This window comes from Microtus pennsylvanicus, chromosome 10 (genome assembly GCF_037038515.1).
Source record: "Microtus pennsylvanicus isolate mMicPen1 chromosome 10, mMicPen1.hap1, whole genome shotgun sequence".
Taxonomy (NCBI): domain Eukaryota; kingdom Metazoa; phylum Chordata; class Mammalia; order Rodentia; family Cricetidae; genus Microtus; species Microtus pennsylvanicus.
In genome coordinates, this window is record NC_134588.1 from 10341177 (window position 1) to 10359061 (window position 17885).

At 40.4% G+C, this 17885-nt stretch overlaps 1 protein-coding gene and 1 non-coding gene across 3 annotated transcripts in view; both read right to left on the minus strand.

Annotated features, from left to right (window-relative positions):
- Nucleotides 1–17885, minus strand: part of Cntnap5 (contactin associated protein family member 5) — a 964156-nt gene that overhangs the window by 648505 nt on the left and 297766 nt on the right. The gene's annotated exons all lie outside the window — the stretch shown is intronic.
- On the minus strand, nucleotides 7843–7959 carry LOC142859263 (U5 spliceosomal RNA). Its single transcript, XR_012912173.1, has one exon. It is a non-coding gene; the product is annotated as a U5 spliceosomal RNA (small nuclear RNA).

The window sequence follows — 17885 nt, forward strand, 5'->3', positions numbered from 1 at the left end:
AATGAATAAACTATAAAATAAATGGAAGGGAAGGGGAAAGGGGCGATAGAGAGAAACAGAGAGAGGGAGAGAGGTGGGGGAGGAGTGGCAGCAACCACTCTTGGGTCAGAGACAGAAAGCTCACAGGAGGGGGACCAGCTTGCAAAGGCAGAGGGGGGGTAATGGCAGTGGGCTGGACTTGTCTCTTAAAGGGACAGGGTAAACAAGTGACAGACCAGGCCATCAGATCATAACATTCCCATGTCTTTCTTATAGAGGTCAGGCACAACAGGTTAAAGGAATTGGGACATCGGTTTTCAAGACTGCTTCCTGCTTATTTGTATGCATTGTCTTGGAGGAGCACCTGAGAAAGCTGGGTGCTGGTCACATCCTGGGTTAGCTGGTCTCAAATGTCCATCTGAATCCATATTTTAATTATTTTTTATCTGGAAGACTGAAAATCTGCAGAAGGGACCGTGTGATCCCTGTGGCAGCTGGATTGTTGATGCTAAGGAGGGTATGAGAACCAAGTTGGTGCTCACAGGAAAATTTTTTTTTGTTTCATGATGAACACATTAAATTAATTTTACCAAAGACCAAAAAATTTTTAAAAAATAATTTATGAAGGCACACTAGCACAGATACATCATTGTTGAGAAGCAGGTTTTACTACATGGCTCTGTAATTTCCTTGTAAACTAGTTTTTATTTTTTCCAACTAGTAGATACTATAAAAATCTACTTTCTAGTCGTCTTGGCATGGAATTGCTATGATTGAGTCTGTTAGATAGGAAGATAGCATTGAGAGAGAATGAACAACATTTTCAATAACAGGACATAAAGAGCTACAAGTAGTTGATGTTTGCCTCCAGGTAGTTCAAATAAGGGCATCAAAAACAAGATTTCAAGAACTATAGGTGTTGATAAACTCTGGATAGGACAAGTCAAATCAGTGCCAGAGACTTCCTTTCCAGGGACCATGGAAGAGAGCTGTTCCTCTGTCTCCTAGTTAACTTTTCAACTTTGGAAAAATAAAAATCCATGCTCACATTCCTATTTCTTCATCTACTTATTGCAGTCTCAATTTGGGGTAAAATAAACTTTCCTGAAAATGCCAACTAGGTGAGGTACAGAGGAGGAGATAGCCTGAAAAAGAGGTAAGCAAGCTCTGTGCCACAGACAGAGTCACTGGGGCTCAGTTCACAGCTTTTGTCAAAGGCCTCCATTACCCATCTGCTGGACTGGAGCACCCCAAGCATTCCCTCAGAAACTTCAAGTCTAACTGCTCTCCTGAGTTATCTTCCTCCCAGTCTGTGGTCTTGTTTTTACTTTCATAGTCTGATTTAGATAGAATATATTCTGTCTTTTTATCTATCACATGTTTCTTTCTGTCTATTTATCATCTCTCATCTATCTATTCATCTACCTATCTCTATCATCTATGAATGCTTGTGCGCACACACATATGTGCACCACACACACACACACACACACACACACACACACACACACACCTAGAACTAGACTGTTATGACTAGATTGACTCCAATGTCCTTCCAGGCTCTCCCAACTCTGACCCCAGGAAGTCTCACTCTTTTCGGATCATGTAATCCTAGGCTTCTTAAGAAACAGCATCATGTCTCTAGGGTGAGACTGAAGTGCAATCAGAAGGGCAGCCTATGTTAGCTTGATGCTAACCTGTAGTTTCCCAAAGATCAAGTTTTCCTTAGAAACGGGACATTTCTGTTTGGTAAAGTCCACACATTCACTATCCATCAGAGTGATAGAAAATATGGTCAATTACCAAAATAAAAGATTATCAAGATACTGAACATACCCACTTTGGGCTTTCATATTTTTCTCTGAATCCTTCTCCTTACCCAAAGAAGAAATGTAAATCTTAATACAAATATTTTCTCCTTCACCCTACACTTTTGAAATTTTTGCCTTACTCTCTTTCTCCTCTATTTCTTATTTTATATACATAGATCACATCCATCAGGAAGATAGGCTTGGAAGGAGTAATTCAGTAGGCCTGAGAGGAGACACATCTATCCTTTATTTGAGGTACAAAAGAGGTTGATGTATGTAGAGGCAATGCACCATTGATGCCAAAGTTCCCACCACACGCTGAGTATTCTCTCTCCTAAAGTCTGAGTCCATATCCCCTCCTGAACAAGAAATCCTGACCCTGACTTTTGTGTGTGTGTGTGTGCATGTGTCCAGATGTGAAGGCCAGAGGTCAAAAATGGGTCTCTTTCTCTACCATTTCCACCTTAGTATTTGAGACAGTGTCTCTCACTAAATCTGAAGTTCACTAATTCATCTAGACTAACTGGGCAAGAAAGCCTCCTGTTCTTCACCCCCAGCCCTGGATTTCAAGCCCATGACCACATCTAGCTTTTTATGTTAGTGTTGGAAATTTAATTCTGGTCTTCATGATAACACAGCAAATATTTTACCAATTAAGCTATCTCTCCAGTCCCTTCTTATTCTTGGTCCTCTAACAAGCCAAGTTGATAGAAGAGTTACATTGCTGAGTGATATGACTCCTGGATATAAGAATTCCTCTCATTTGTATTAAGACCCTTTCTATACTTTCAGGCTAGGTATTGATTTGAGTCCATGGAATTCTTACCTTGAGCATCCCTGTCCTCTTAGAATCAAGTCAAGAACCTTGGAGACAGTCTGAGGTGATTTGTGAGATCACTGTCTTGTAAAACTCTGCCTTTCATTGGACCTTCAGCCATCAGTTGCACCTCTGGTCAGGAGTTCATACCCATCACTGCATATGTATGAATTCCTTTCTCTGTGCTGTGACATACAAGAGCCATGAATGCATAAGCAAGAAAACAAGTATAATAAAGGTTTGTGACCCTGTAGCTAATGCCATATTCATGCCGCCTGAGTCTTTACAGACCAGAGTTGCACAGGAGATTTCAATTATACAGAAAGGTCATTGCAAAATAATTGCTGGCCTACAATGTTTGTCAATATGAGATTTTTACCAAGCTTCTCAAACAAGGTCAGACCTGCTCCACTCCATGACCACTGACATATATATATATATATACACAGCAGAAGTACAGGGGTTACTGCACTTGTTCCTAACTATGCCTTAGTAAAGCTTTTTATACTCCAGCGCCTTGCACTCCTGCCTGCCCCCTTTGCTATTTGGCTACAGTGAAACTTCTCAGATCAATCAGAGTGTGTATAAACTAAACGCCAAGCTTGTAAAAGACTAGAATGCACTAACTAATGAGTATTTTGACTCCCGACACATGCAAGAACAAATACAGTTGCTACCTGTGTAATATGAACTAATATTTAAGAAATTTTGTTTGTCAAGTGCCTAATGAGAAATATTTATTGTCTTTCTACATGTATTATGAAAAATAAATTAACTAAAAAAGTACTGATGGAGGTTGATGTTGGAGCTAGAGAGATGGTTCAGTGGTTAAGAGGACTTGCTGATCTTGCAGAGAACCCAGGTTTGGCATGGAAACTCATAGGGTCTGTAACTCGATTTCAAGGAAACTTACACCCTTTTATGGTCTTTGTATGGAACAAGAATCCATTTATGCATATACGTGCACACATGAAAACAATAACATAAAAGTTAAAATAAATATTTTTTAAACTCTGCAAATATTAAAATTTATTTATAGAACTTCACATCTAGGAAATTGTAACAGAAGTATGCCAATGTCCTGTTTTGTGTTTATCTTTAATATATCAAACCTCTAGATCAGGATTACTTTTGCCTGTCTAAAATTTTACCATTTGCATAAAACAATAGGACAGTAAAATCCTGCATCAAGAAGCAGAAAAAAAGTGTCCCAAAAACATTGAAACATTTCTACTAAATTGGTAACTGATTGGAACTGATTACCCAATGCTAGAATCTAGAAAGCATTTCTACCAAATCTTAATCATACTTACTGGGAAACAAACAAAAATAAACAGACAAAAATTAAAAATAAACTCTCAGTAGCCACTGGAATAGAGTTGCCTTCTTACAAATGAGGAGACAGGTTAGCCAGTGAAGTGTTTATTGTATGATGAGATGAGGCTGGATCTCTGTCACCCATGTGAAAATCAGATATACTGTGACCATAGTGAGGAGAGTCAGGGAGATCCCTGAATCATGTGTGCCATTCAGGCTAGCCAATGGGTAAGCCCAAGGTTCATCTAATGCTGAATCAAAATAATAAGCTAGAGAACAATCCAAGAAGACATTTCTTTGTTGTGAGAGGCCACTAGTTTGTTCCTGACTGCTCAGCCCTGAAATAACCACACAGAAACTGTATTAATTAAATCATTGCTTGGCCTATTAGCTCTAACTTCTTATCGACTAGCTCTTATATTTCAATTTAACCCATTTCTATTAATAAGTGTATTGCCATGTGGCTTACCAGGTGAAGTTTTGGCATTTGTGTCCGAAGGGGCCACATGACTTCTCATTAACTCCTCTTTTCTTTCTTCCAGCATTCAGTTTAGTTTTCCCCACCTAGCTCTGTTCTATTCTGTCAGGCCAAGCCAGTTCTTTATTAACTAATGGTATTCATAGCATACAGAGGGGAATCCCATATTATTTCTTGGGCTCCATACTCATTTGCACACATGTATGAACCCATACACACATGTATGAATACACATACAAATACACAGACATGCAAAGTTAATTTTTTGTTCAAATTTTTCTAGAATGAACACATGCCATTCTGTAAACTGAATATTTCCCAAAAATCCAACAGGAAACCAACCTTTCTTGCATCATTTTGCAAGGTAATAAACATACAAGATAAAAGTTCTTGTTCTTTCCTTCATCACTAGCTCCGATACTGACTTTCCCCTTCAACTTCATGGCAGGAATCAGAACTGAAATAAAGCATCATCAGGATCAAAAGAAGCAAGAAACCAGTGACAGAGGAGAAGGAACCTTCCACCCCCATCCACCCACAAGATAGATTAGTGAGAGAACTTGGTCCTCAAATACCAAGGAAGAAAAGCTCAGTGCATGTAAATGTCCTGAGGGAATGATCAGGTGTCTCAAGGCCCACAGCATTTTAGCCTTGGACTTTCCCTATCTCTCTAGCCCCACTTGCCTTCCATATGTTTTCCATGTAACCCTTTGCTCTGGGACCTGGCAAGTACAGCAGGTACCCTGGGAAGTCCAGTACACATCTCTTCTACCCAGTTGCATGGTAAGCCAGCTCCTGCAGCCTTTTCTCCGAAGAGCAGATAAGAATGAATGTAGAAGATATGAGAATTCCAGAGTGACTGTTCTCTTAGTCCTGGCACAACCAACTCCCTTCAGGGAAAAGTCCATTTTCCCTTAAGCCAAAACAGTGATTTGTTTCACAGTTTATCTCAGTATACATCACGGAACATTCCTGAATACTGAAGAGACTTAATGTGTCATTAGACACATTTCGTCTGTGCATAAGTGCATAATGTGACCAGCCACCATATCTTCCCTGTCATGGCATGCTATATCTCCTGGAACTTCAAAGCAAACCTTTATTTCCTGAAGCGATTTGAATAAGAATGGGCCCCAGAGGCTTCCACATTTGAATGCTTAGTCACCAGGGAGTGGAAGTGTTCAATAGAATCAGGATTAGGTGGTATAGGCTTGTAGAAATAGGTGTGTGGCTGGAGTGCTGTCCAATCTCTCTCTCTCTCTCTCTCTCTCTGTCTCTCTGTAGTTTGTGATATAAAGTTCTTAGCTACGACTACATCATTACACATCCACATCCAGCCATGCTCCCTGCTATGATGATCACGGACCAAACTCTCAAACTGTAGTAAGTCCCAATTAAATGCCTTTTTTACATGAGTTGCCATGGTCATGGTGTCAGTTCACAGCAGTAGAGCACTGCTAAGACACTCCCTGACTGCCGACTAAGACACTCCCTTAAGTTGCTTCTTGTCAGGGATTTTTGTTTCAGCAACCTAGAATGTAGTTAACATAATGTATGTGATTTAGAGCAAGTCTCTCCTTGTACAGAAATGTCCTTTTCTGTCCTCCATGGGCACCAGAACTCAAGTGTACACACTGCACAGACAGACACACATAATTAAAAATTAAAATTAAAACAACAAAAAGCTAGAGCAGGATCTAGAGACATAGTTCTATCAAGTGCTTGCCTAGCATGTATGAAGACTTGGGTTCATCACCAACTCCATGTAAACTGGTGTGGTGGTGTATAGCTATAGCCCTGTACTTTGGAGGTAGAGGCAGAAAGATGTGGAGTTCAAAATTGACTTCAGCTATGTAGTATGAAGCATACCTGGGCTACATGAGACTCAGTATCTAAAATAAACTAATGCCTTGCAATAGCTGCTATTAAACAAGTAGGAAAAGGGGGGGTTACACATCCATACTGTGGAGAATGTGTGGCTGCTTTCTGTCTCAGATTAAACACCTATCAATACTCAAATCCATGTACTGTATATTTCCACACAGTGGTGTAGAAATTTCAGTGCAAGACACAGACATGAAAGTGAAGTGGCAAGGGATGTGGCAGGGCTGTCAGGGTCCTCTGTAGTTCTGTGTCTAGAGGAAAACAAGCCAGCATTGATATTCATAAGGAAAGAGTAGCGAGAACTTTGATTAACATTTCTGCGTATGGAAGATTGTGTAACTATTTAAAGAACAGATTGCTATACTGCTTAGAAGGAAATAGTGAAAGGGAAATATTGGCTCTAGATGGATGAAACAATAAATATCCAAATTTCCTATTTCCAACTTTTGCTTTATTGCTGTTGATCAGTGAAATTATATGAGCACTTCCCTAAGACCCTATCTTTGAACTTCTGTGCCAGTGTGTGCTTAACTTGAGACTGAATTTGGCTATTTTCCTCATGGGGATATATGGCAATACCTGTAGATATTAGTGATTACTACAACTTGGGAGAAGGGTGCAGCATGGTAAACTTTAGGAATTCAGAATCAAAGAAAAGGTTATCTGGTTCATTGCTCCACAGTGCTGAGTTAGTTGAACATTCGTGAACTCAAGTATAAATATGATCTAAGTGAAATTTTGAAATTATGTATGTACAATGATAAAAGACAAATAGGCATACAGACTTTTAAGAGGACACCCGTATCATATACATACATACTCGCATTTACCTCACTAATAAACACAGTATTAATGAAATAAATAACATTAGTCTGAGCAAGTATTTTCTATAGACTAAAATAAGCTGAAACATGAGATTGCATACCTATTTTTGAACTGTTCTGGTCTGAATTTTTCAGTTTATTTTGTTATTGTTGTTGTTAATTTCTTTTGTAGGGGGGGGGCATCAATTTTTTCTTTGTCTGTTTGTTTTCAGTTTAGCACAATCTTTTTTGAGACAATAGGATGTCATGGCACCTAACCCAGGGTAGCTTCAAGCAGTTTATGGCGCTTGAGATGACTTTGTACTTTTGATCCTCCTGCCTTTTCCTCCAGAGTGCTGGCATTACAATTGTGAGCCACTATGTCTATACAGTGCTGGATAGTAACCTTCATGCTAGACAAATACTATACCAACTGAGCTATATCCTCAGCCCTTTATTTTCTTCATGGAATGGAATGGTGCGGAGAAAGGAAAGAGCTTTTCGTACTTTGTACTGGAAATTGAGAAACTCTTCATTCTCTTATTGTGTAGAAAACTAGTTGTTTGTACACATTTTCTCATTTGCCATCTCAATGCACTGAAAATTCCTCAAGCAAAGACTAGTTATCTGATTTGAGCTAACTAATAAATAAGTATGTTTATTAACAAGGAAAAGTATTAAAAATTAGGGAATTAGTAACTGAGTAAGGATACATTAGGTATCTTGTCTTTCATTCAACAAATTCAAGTTGGTTATGCAGTGTGCCATGTTACCAGTGACACAGAGGAAAATGAACATTATACCATCTCTCCTTGGAAATCTTTAGCAAAATGCAAAACATTTATACAATATGAAGAGAAATCAGCTCTACATACTCATATAGCTGTTGTAGAATACTAGTTGAAGATGTGTTACATTTGTTTAAGCTGTGGACTATTTGTTCAATGATGCTTAAAGATGTGGTCCATTTTTTTGTTGTTGTTGCATTTGTTTAGCTCTGTGAAGCTGTGTTACTTTGTCTGCCCCCAAACAACTGATTGGTCTAATAAAGAGCTGAACAACAAATAGCTAGGAAGAAAAGGTATAGGTGGGCTGACAAGCAGAGAAGATAAATAGGACAAAAAGAGAGAGAGGAGCAAGAAAAGGAGGAGAGCGGGATGCTGGAGGCCAGTCTCACAGTTGGACATGAAATAGGAAGGAAAGGAAAGATATACAGAAATATAGAAAGATAAAAACCCAGAAGTCAAAGATAATTAATTTAATTTATGTTAAAGAAAAAAAAGGCTGGCTAGAAATAAGCCAAGCTAAGGCTGGCTATTTATAAGTAAAAGTAAATCTCTGTGTCATTCTTTGATAGCTGAGTGTTGGGCTCCCAATCAGAAAAGAGTTTTAAAAAGAGGAAGAAAGAAAGAAAGAAAGAAAGAAAGAAAGAAAGAAAAAAAGAAAGAAAGAAAGAAAGAAAGAAAGAAAGGAAGGAAGAAAGAAAGAAGGCACATATAACATATCCATCCTCTCATGAGGTAGGTGGTACATAGTTAATAAGGTAGGACAGACATTCTGTATAGAACATGTGAAAACAGTTTTAGGAACTTGTGTGTGGTCATGAAGATGTGTGAGAGGAAGAAGGGATTGTTTACGACTTGGTAGCACCAAGAATCACACAGGAGACAAACCTCCATGAATGTCTATAAAGGATCATCCAGAGGACATTAACTGAGATTGGAAGGCCCACCCTGCCTGTGGGCAGCACCAATCCATGGGCTGGGTTCCTGGAGTACAAAAAGGAGAAAGGGAACTGGTGTAGGAGGTTCTTCTGTATTTGTGTTGCTTTCATTGGTTAATAAAGAAACTGCTTTGGGCCTGGTGATAGGTCAGAACTTAAGTAGGTGGGGAGACAGAACTGAATTCTGGAAAGCAGAAAGCAGAGAAAGAGCTGCAATGGAGCTGCCAGGTCAGACATGTTGAATGTTTCTCGGTAAGCCACGACCTCATGGTGACATACAGATTATTAGAAATGGGTTGAATCAAGATGTGAGAGTTAGCTAATAAGAGGCTAGAGATAATGGGCCAGGCAGTAATTTAATTAATACAATATCTGTGTGGTTATTTCAGGTATAAACTAACCAGGTGGGACGGAACAAAGGGGCCCACCATCCTGCTTCTTGCTTATGGATACACTGTGATAGTTATTGCAAGCTCCTGCTGCCATGACTTCCACCATGATGGACTTCATCTTCCAACTGCGAGCTAAAATAAACCCTCCCTTTAAAAATGTTCATCTCTGGTATTTCTTCACAGCAGAGATAAAAGCAACTGAGACAAGAGGGAAAATGCCTGCCCTTTCCAGGGAAAGGGGCATTGGGTTGTCCAAGGGAAGATGAGTAACATCAAATGTCTTTGAGTCCTGAAATTACAGAGGTAGAACTGGAATTACACAAGGAAGGTTGAATTGGTCAGATGTGCAAGTTGGAGGAGAAGAATTTGCCATGCTTGATGGTGTCAGCCACATAATCAGAGACTCTAGGGGATAAGGCTTAAGACACAAACTAGCCATGTATCCTGAGACTCTCAGGGCACAAGGTAAAATGGCTGGGATGCTGACCCATGTTTATAAGAAAATGGTTCTTATCCTCAGACAGGATCATAGACGTAACAGTAAAACAAGAGGCTACTCTCCAAACTCTTCATGAACAGCTTCAGCAATTACCTTGTAGGATTTTTCACGTTCTTTGCTAATACTGAAACCAGTCGTGGAGCAGAGAGCAGTAGCACTATCCTAATATTTCCTGGTCTGTGGTTGGCATTTGCACTGTGAGACAGATCTTGCCCTAATTTGAGGGATCCCTGACCCCTTACGCCACCTTTGAGCTTGAATAGAAGTGTGTTTAAAGTTGTTCCCACTTTCACATTGCTTAAAGTTAAATGTTCTTGATGCTTAGAACACAATGCCTCCAATTAGAGTTCCTTGGTGTACTGAGTGTTTTGAACAGAGGAAGTTACGAAACAGCTGACTCCAGAGCTCTTTCCGACCCCTTTGGATCTTTTGCCATCCTGTCCTCTAACTTTTCTAAAGGGAGGAAAATGAACCACAGGACTCTTCCTCAAGAGGGTCATAGAAAAGAGAACTTCATTGCCCCAAAGTAAGGCACAGCCTGGAAAGCTTTGTATCCCCGTTTTCACGGGAAAACCGCCACTGCGGAAAGGTCCTGTTGCCTCGTGTGGGAAGAGGGATCACTAACTGGATCGTTCAGCATGTCTGAAGAGCTCACTCCTTAGTCTGCTGTTGTTTGTGAACCATGCCGGCAGGAATGAAGGTATTCTAGAAATATATGGGGACCCTTTGACTAGCAGGTTATGGAGACAATCATCACTAAGAAATTGGGGAAATGAAATGGGTGAAGCCCTGGTACCAGCTGCAGGAGAATCCAGTGTCCTGAAAAATTTTTTCACACTTCTGGTAACTTACCAGACTTTTTGTCAGAGAAGACCTGTCCTAACAAAGATGATGGGCAGGACCGCATCCCACAGAAGGATCAGGACTGCTTAGCTGTGTGTTCCTCTGACTCTCAACTTAAATCCAGACCTTGGATTTAAGTTAACTGTAACTTAGGGGGGATCATTATACCTCTCTCTCCATCTCCCCAGGGTAGCCATGTTAGATCAGTATTCTTTCTTTGTTTTTTCCCTGTGACTTATTCCTTTAATTGGCTTACTGAGGACAGACGGCCAAGCTTGGCTTGCTCAGGTTGCCAGGCTCTGACTACAGGGTTAGATCACACTATTTCTGATTTCTTTGTGCCTGACTGTACTTCACTGAAGCTAAAAGCATCAACATAAGCTCCTTTCCCAAGGAGTTTTTGAAGTCTTTCATGTCACATAAATCTGTAATAAATAAATAAATAAAACTGTCTCTGGACAACCTGTCTTGATCTTTATGAAGGAGGAGGAAAAGTCTGTCTTTTCCTACCACACTAAATTGGCTCATCTACCTAACAGTAGAGGCCTGTCTGGTTTTTATTTTTCTTTCCCCAACACTGTCATAGTAGTCATTTCAACCCTATCAATTGCCCCATCCTGCTACTGAGGACCAGGGACACTTAAGTCCTGTGTCACCAATGATATATTAAAGCAAACAAACCAATTGATTCCACTTTGAGTCACATGTGTGTCTTCTAATGTCAACTGCTTTTTTCTGGGTTGTGAGTTGCCACACTTTGGATCTTGGACGCCCCCAGAAGCTCTGTTTTTATAGATTTTGTCAGTACTTTGGCTCTTTGGGGAGGTGGTAGAACCTTTAAGAGCTTGGGACTAGCAGACAGTCTTTGGTGTCAGGGTATGTCCATGAAGAGAACACGGAAATTCAGCACTCCCTTCCCCTCTCCTCTTTCATCATGTCATGAGCTCAGTGGTTTTGTTGTTGTTTTCAGGCGTCCCCATCATAATGTGTTGCTTCACTACTGGCCCCCAAATAAAGGTGACACATGGGCCATGTATTAAACCCTCTAAAAGTATGAGTTGAAATAAGCCCTTTTTTATTTTTAATGTGTATGGTGTACATGTGTGCATACACTTGTGTGTGTGTGTGTGTGTGTGTGTGTGTGTGTGTGTGTGTGTGTGTACTTATAAAAGCATGAGGATGCATGTGAAGGCCAAGGCTGATGTCAGCAACCATCCTCTGACATTCTTCCTCCTGTGCTACATCAGCCTCCAGAATGGAGAATCAGCAGAGAGAATACTCGGGAGAGCTGCAAGGCCAGCTGGAGGAGAGGCGAGCACTCTATTGAGATGCTGCACAAAGATCAGCATTTTGCAAAGATATTTTGAAGCCCTGAGAACCTTTAGGCTCAAAATAAATAAGTACAGTAAAGTAAAAATGTCACCCTGTGAAAGTTGACAGTATTTATAAAAAGAGAAGTAGAGCAGCCCCAGGAGGAGTGTCCTATGTTGTCTTCCTCCTCAATCCAAAGTAACCCTGAGGCAGCTATGTGGAGTCCTTTGAAAACTGCAGGGGCAGATGTTTACACAGCTCACTCTCAAGCCCGAATTATATTTCACCGTATGAAAGCTTTCCTCTAATGACAGAGGGATATCAGCACCGAAATAGAAATTAAAACCAATCCACATGCTTGCTTATTCCACCCAGGTCATTTATGAACACATCCATTGACATCCCAGTAAATTTCCTTTAATATCAAAATGGCTCTGTAAATACGAACACTCTCTGTCCAAGCATAAAGTCTTGGGTTCAAATCCCTAAGTGGTAAGCTGGCATGGTCATGTCTGTGCTTGCCATCCCTGCACTGAGGGGGCAAGAAAAAGAATGGCTCTTCTGAGCTGCTGGCCAAACCAACAGAGACACAATGAGGAGTGGCAGGCTCAACAGAAGATCCAGTCTGCCAAGGTGTGGTAGAGAGTAACCGACAAATACACTCAATGGCCTTCTCTACCCTCCACATATGTACTATGAGTCCATGCAGTCACACGTCTGCACAACACACACACCACAGACAGCGGATATTGTGTATGTTGTCACAAATAAAAGTATATATTGTCAAAGTAAAAGAATTCCCCAAACAATGCCATATGTATTTAATATAAATAGATGGCAACACTTTCTAACAACAGCTGCTTAAACGCTAGATTATACAATAACAAATGGATGCTTGGATAGTTGGATAGATGACTACATAGGTGCTTTTAAAGCTTTTAATATCGTTGATGACATTATGGATGAAATTTGTTTCTTAAAATTCATTCAACATTGTGAGTAGTGAACATATATGGATAAAAACAGAAACACATAAATAATTTAATTTTAAAATCAAAATGGAAATCCCAGGCTCAGATCAGGATAAGCCTGGTATGATCAAGTCGAGGCCCCCTAAGTATATTATCCACATGAAAATAATTCGCACAGCGTGTGCCTCTGTGTGTCTTCTCAGCTACAACCATGAATCTGCTCAGCTTTGCACCTGCAACCAAAGACAAAATATGAGCCTCTCAGATGGAGGCAGAAACAAGATCCTATAAATCCAGGAAAGATGGCTGCTCTGCCGAGCTTTGGCAAGATGCTTTCCAGCTTGAACTACATGTTTCCTTCCACCTAACACCAGGAAACTGCAGGTTGAAGAGTACAGAAATGATGGATGGGATGCACGGAAATACTACTTCTCGGAGATGAAGATGAAGGGGCAAAATACTTTCCCTCCTACTCCAGGTCTTCCCATCTGAATGTTCTGTAAACATAACATCAGTAGCCTCGTCCCTCTTGTGACTCCAATACTTGGAAAATGGACACCTCAGCTATCTACAAATAAATCATCCACCCACTGTACTCCTGAGACTGCAGTTACTGAGAAAAGTTGTCAAGTCTTCTAAACTCCACCAGCATTGAATAGGAAATGACTGTTGTTTAGCCTCAGGGAGAGTCTTGGTTCCATAGACAAGCCATTACCAATTTAAGGCTGTGATAGGTTAATCTTGATTGTCAACTTAACAAAATTTAGGATTCCCAAGAAAACAAACCACCTGGGATATCCATGAAGGGAGTTTCTGGATTGTGTTAATTAAGAAGACCTGAGACTGCTGGCGGAATTGTTCCTTAGGGTGGGGTACCAGAATGATGAAAAGGAAAAATAAAATGAGTTTAACATCAATGTGCATCTTTCTCTTCATCCTCACTATGGATGTAAAGTGATCAGCTGCCTCAAGATCCTGCTATCCATATGCCGGTCCTGCAATGATGCAATGATAGAATGACTGTAACAAAAAAAAAAAAACAAAAAAAAAATCAGACAAAACTTGCCCTTCCTTCTTGAAATTGCTTAGGTCACAGCAGTATAAAAAGTAGCTCATACAAATGGACAGAAGGAAGGGTCTAGAGGTGACATCTTCCCTGTCCCTCCTACCTCCATTATACCTTCTGTCTGTACCATAGTTTCACTGCACTTTAAATTGCTCTTTGGGAGCTAAGCTTCCTGGAGTGTTTGCAAGAATTTGTAATAAGGCTATAGAGACACAAGGAGAATATTCCAGGCAGTATCACAGGTAAAATTCTTGATAAATAACAAGGTTTTAAAGGTTATGAGAACAGAGTAAAGTCTTTCTTTTACTTTTCTTTAGTAGAACAGACAGAAATAAATGCACCTAGAAGAGAGTGAAGAAAGAGGTAGGGACATAGATGCTGAATCTGGAGTCTCTGGGAAATTATGCCAAGAAAATACAATCTTAAGACTAAGAAGGAGCTTGGCTGGTATAGTGTTGGTACAGCATGGTACAGTGTTCGATTCAGTCTTTAGCTCTGCACAAACCCAGAGTTTGTGGCATACTTTTACCCCAGAATTCAGGAAGTGAAAACAGAGGGATCAAAAATTAAACATAATGAGATCCAGGTCATCCTGGCTTATATGTGACCTCTTAAAAAGAGAAAACAAGAAGGAAAAGGGGGAAAGGAATGGAAAGAAAGGGGAGAGAAGATGGGAAAGAGGGAGAGAAGGAAGGAAAGAATGAAGAAGGGAGGGAGGGAAGGAAGTAGGGAGGGAGGAAGAAGGGAGGATGAGAGGGAAAGGAGGAGGGAAGGAGGCAGGGAGAGAGGGAGAATGGAAGGGAGGGTGAGAGGGAAGGAAGGAAGGAAAAAGAGAAGGAAAGAAAGAGTAAAGAGTGAGGGAATGAGGGAGGGAGGGAGGGAGGGAGGGAGGGAGGAAGGGAGAGAGAGAGGGAGGGAGAGAGGAAGGGAGGGAGGGAGGGAGAGAGGGAGGGAGGGAGGGGAAACTCGGACTCTCGCTTTCATTCAACTGCTGCTGCTTCACACTTTTGTCGGCAGACTTCGCTTGTCACAATGCCAACTGGGTACCAAATTATCTTAAAATATATGCATTTAGGCCTTGAGAAGAGAACTTGCTGTCTTGGTAAAGAAAATTCTAGAAATTTTGCTATTCCTTATTATAATATATTTAATGACCACCTGCCTAAAATAGTAACTTCAAGGAATTTTTTCAGTCAGGCCTGTCTGGTGATTAAGAGTATAGTAAAGGAATGTCATCACCCCCTAGTCTATTTGTGGGATAAATCAAATGAATAAGTCGGAGTGGCTATCGTATATCAATAATGACTCAGGGTTAACTGAAAAACAATGAGTAATGATCTTTGATGAGTAACATGTGCACACAGTGATTTTTGGCCCATGCAGGACTCAAGTCCTATTCATTCAGTATCTTTTAACAGGACTTATGACAAGCGCTCAAAGTACTAAATTCATGCTCACCAGCAAAACTCACTTTTACTCCAATTTCATATATATCCAGTACATCTCTTATTTTAAGTGCTATACTTTATAGTTCACATATATTTGATGTTTTCAAGGACAAAGAAGCTGTTGCTTTTGAAGAAATATACAGTAGCCCCCTTTTGAATGCCAAGTTTATGCTACACTTAGTTAAATACTTCCTACTCAGCTTCTGGAGTTGTTGGATTGTCTAAAGTTTCCTTGTCCTTTTTTGCCCCAAGCGCTTCTTGCTTTCCTTTCTCATTCATATCTCTATTTAATAATATACCTGGGATCTTCTCTGTTGTCCTGAATGGGTATCTTCCTCCCTGCGCCCTATAAAAACATCACCTGAATTTTATCATCTAATACTATACTGTTCTCAACACTCTTTTCCTCTCTGCTCCTTCTCCTTTACTCCTCGTGTGTGTGTGTGTGTGTGTGTGTGTGTGTGTGTGTGTGTGTGTGTGTGTGTGTGTATGTGTGTATGAATGTGCATATGGAAGGCAGAGATCAAGCTTGGGTGTTAGGTCCTGTTCACATTGTTTTTCGAAGCATGTCTCTCACTGGCCTAGAACTTGCAGTGTAGGCTGCCTGGCCAGTATTTGCTGCAGGGTCGGTCTGTTTCATCTCCTCTTCCCACCACCGGGACTGTAAGTGTGCAGCATGCATGCAGCACTGGAACCTGATCTTTTTAGAGCTTCTGGAGACTAACTCAGATCCTCATGCATTCTAGGCAAGTACTTTATCAACTCCGCTGTCAGCCCGGCCCCACTCTCGCTGGTGAAGGCTTCTCTGTCCTAGTTGTCTTTGAAGGAGCAGACATCGTGTTCTATTGAGTCTAAAACCTCAGGTAATACCCTCATTTTAACACAGGTAAATAGAATGAATTCACTTGGGACTGTCCCAGGGTCACATGAAGAGTTTGTTTTAGTATAAGAGTAACAAAAACAGAGAAGCTGACAGTTAAGCTTTATAAGAAGGCTGTGCTGTGGTTTGAACTATGCTTTCCTCAAAATCAAATGTGGAGTCAGACATGGGTCAGTCTGTCTGTCATTTTACTACTAGAAATAGAGAGGCAGAAGGATCATATATTTGAGGATTTTAACTCCCCAAAGCAATCATAAACTGAGATAGAACATTTAGCAGAAAACTAATGTTAAGTTAAATTCTACCAAAAGGGACATAACCTTACATAACAGCAGTCTTATAAAAGGAGAGATGTTTTAAGTTTCTTAAATTCTCTCTCTCTCTTTTTCCCTCTCCCACTTTCTGAGTGTCTCCGTAATTTGTCAATCTGTATTATTTGGAGTTTTCTAAAGGAACAGAACTGACAGAATGAGAGAGAGAGAGAGAGAGAGAGAGAGAGAGAGAGAGAGAGAGAGAGAGAGAGAGAGAGAGAGAATGCTTGTGTGTGTGTGTGTGTGTGTGTGTGTATCAGATTTATTAGAGAATTTTACAGGTTGTAGATTAGCTACTCCAACAATGGCTATCTACCAGAGGAAAGTCAAAGAATCCAGTAGCTGTTCAGTCCACATTGCTGGGTGTCTCAATATACACCAGAATCCTGAAGACATAGACGCCAATTCTAATGAAGGAATGGATTTGCTCCCGGAGTGAGGTAAAGCTTCTTTGTTTGTGTCTTTTACATTACTGTCAGCTGACAGTATTACCCAGATTAAAACTAAATCTTTCCACCTTAAAGATCCAGAGTAAAGGTGAGTCTTTGTACTTTAAATTATTTAATTAAGAAAAGTCCCTCACAGGTATGTCCAGTCACTTGGATTTCAGTGAATCCAGATGTAATCCAGTTGACAACCAAGAAGAGCCATCACACTCTCCATCTTACCCTCCTTTTACAGGGAGAAAAGACCACGTGGGAAGGTGAAGGTGTCCAGTCATTAGCAAGTCAAGTAGTGACCCTCAGCAGGAAGTGAATGTGTCAGTACCATGAAATCTTGGGCTCATAGCTTCTCAGAACAATGAATGAAAGAGATCTGTGTATAACAGCACTGTGGTAATTCTATCACAGCCCAAACTGACTTAAATAGGCACCAATGAAAGAAGCCTATTAGATCTCATGGTAATTAATCTTGATTATCAACATTATTTGATTTGGAATCACTAGAGGAATGATTGTGAAGGTGTGCTCATGTTGCACGTGCATAAGTTTGTGTTTCTGTGTGTGTGTGTGTGTATCTGTGTGTGTAGGCTCATTTCCTGACCACTCAGACCCATATAATCACACAGAAATTATATTAATTACAACACTGCTTGGTCAATTGCTTAGGCACATTGTTAGCTAGCTCTTATAACTTAAATTAACCCATTTCTCTTCATCTATGTACTATCAAGAAACTGTAGTTTACCGGTAAGGTTCTGGCCTGGCATCTTTTTCCTTCAGTAGCTACATGGTGTCTCCCTCACTCTGCCTACTCTCTCTATATATCTCTTCCAGCCTGGCTATATTCTGCCCTTTCATAGGACAAAACAGCTTTTTTTAATTAATCAAAAACCTATTCACAGCATAAAG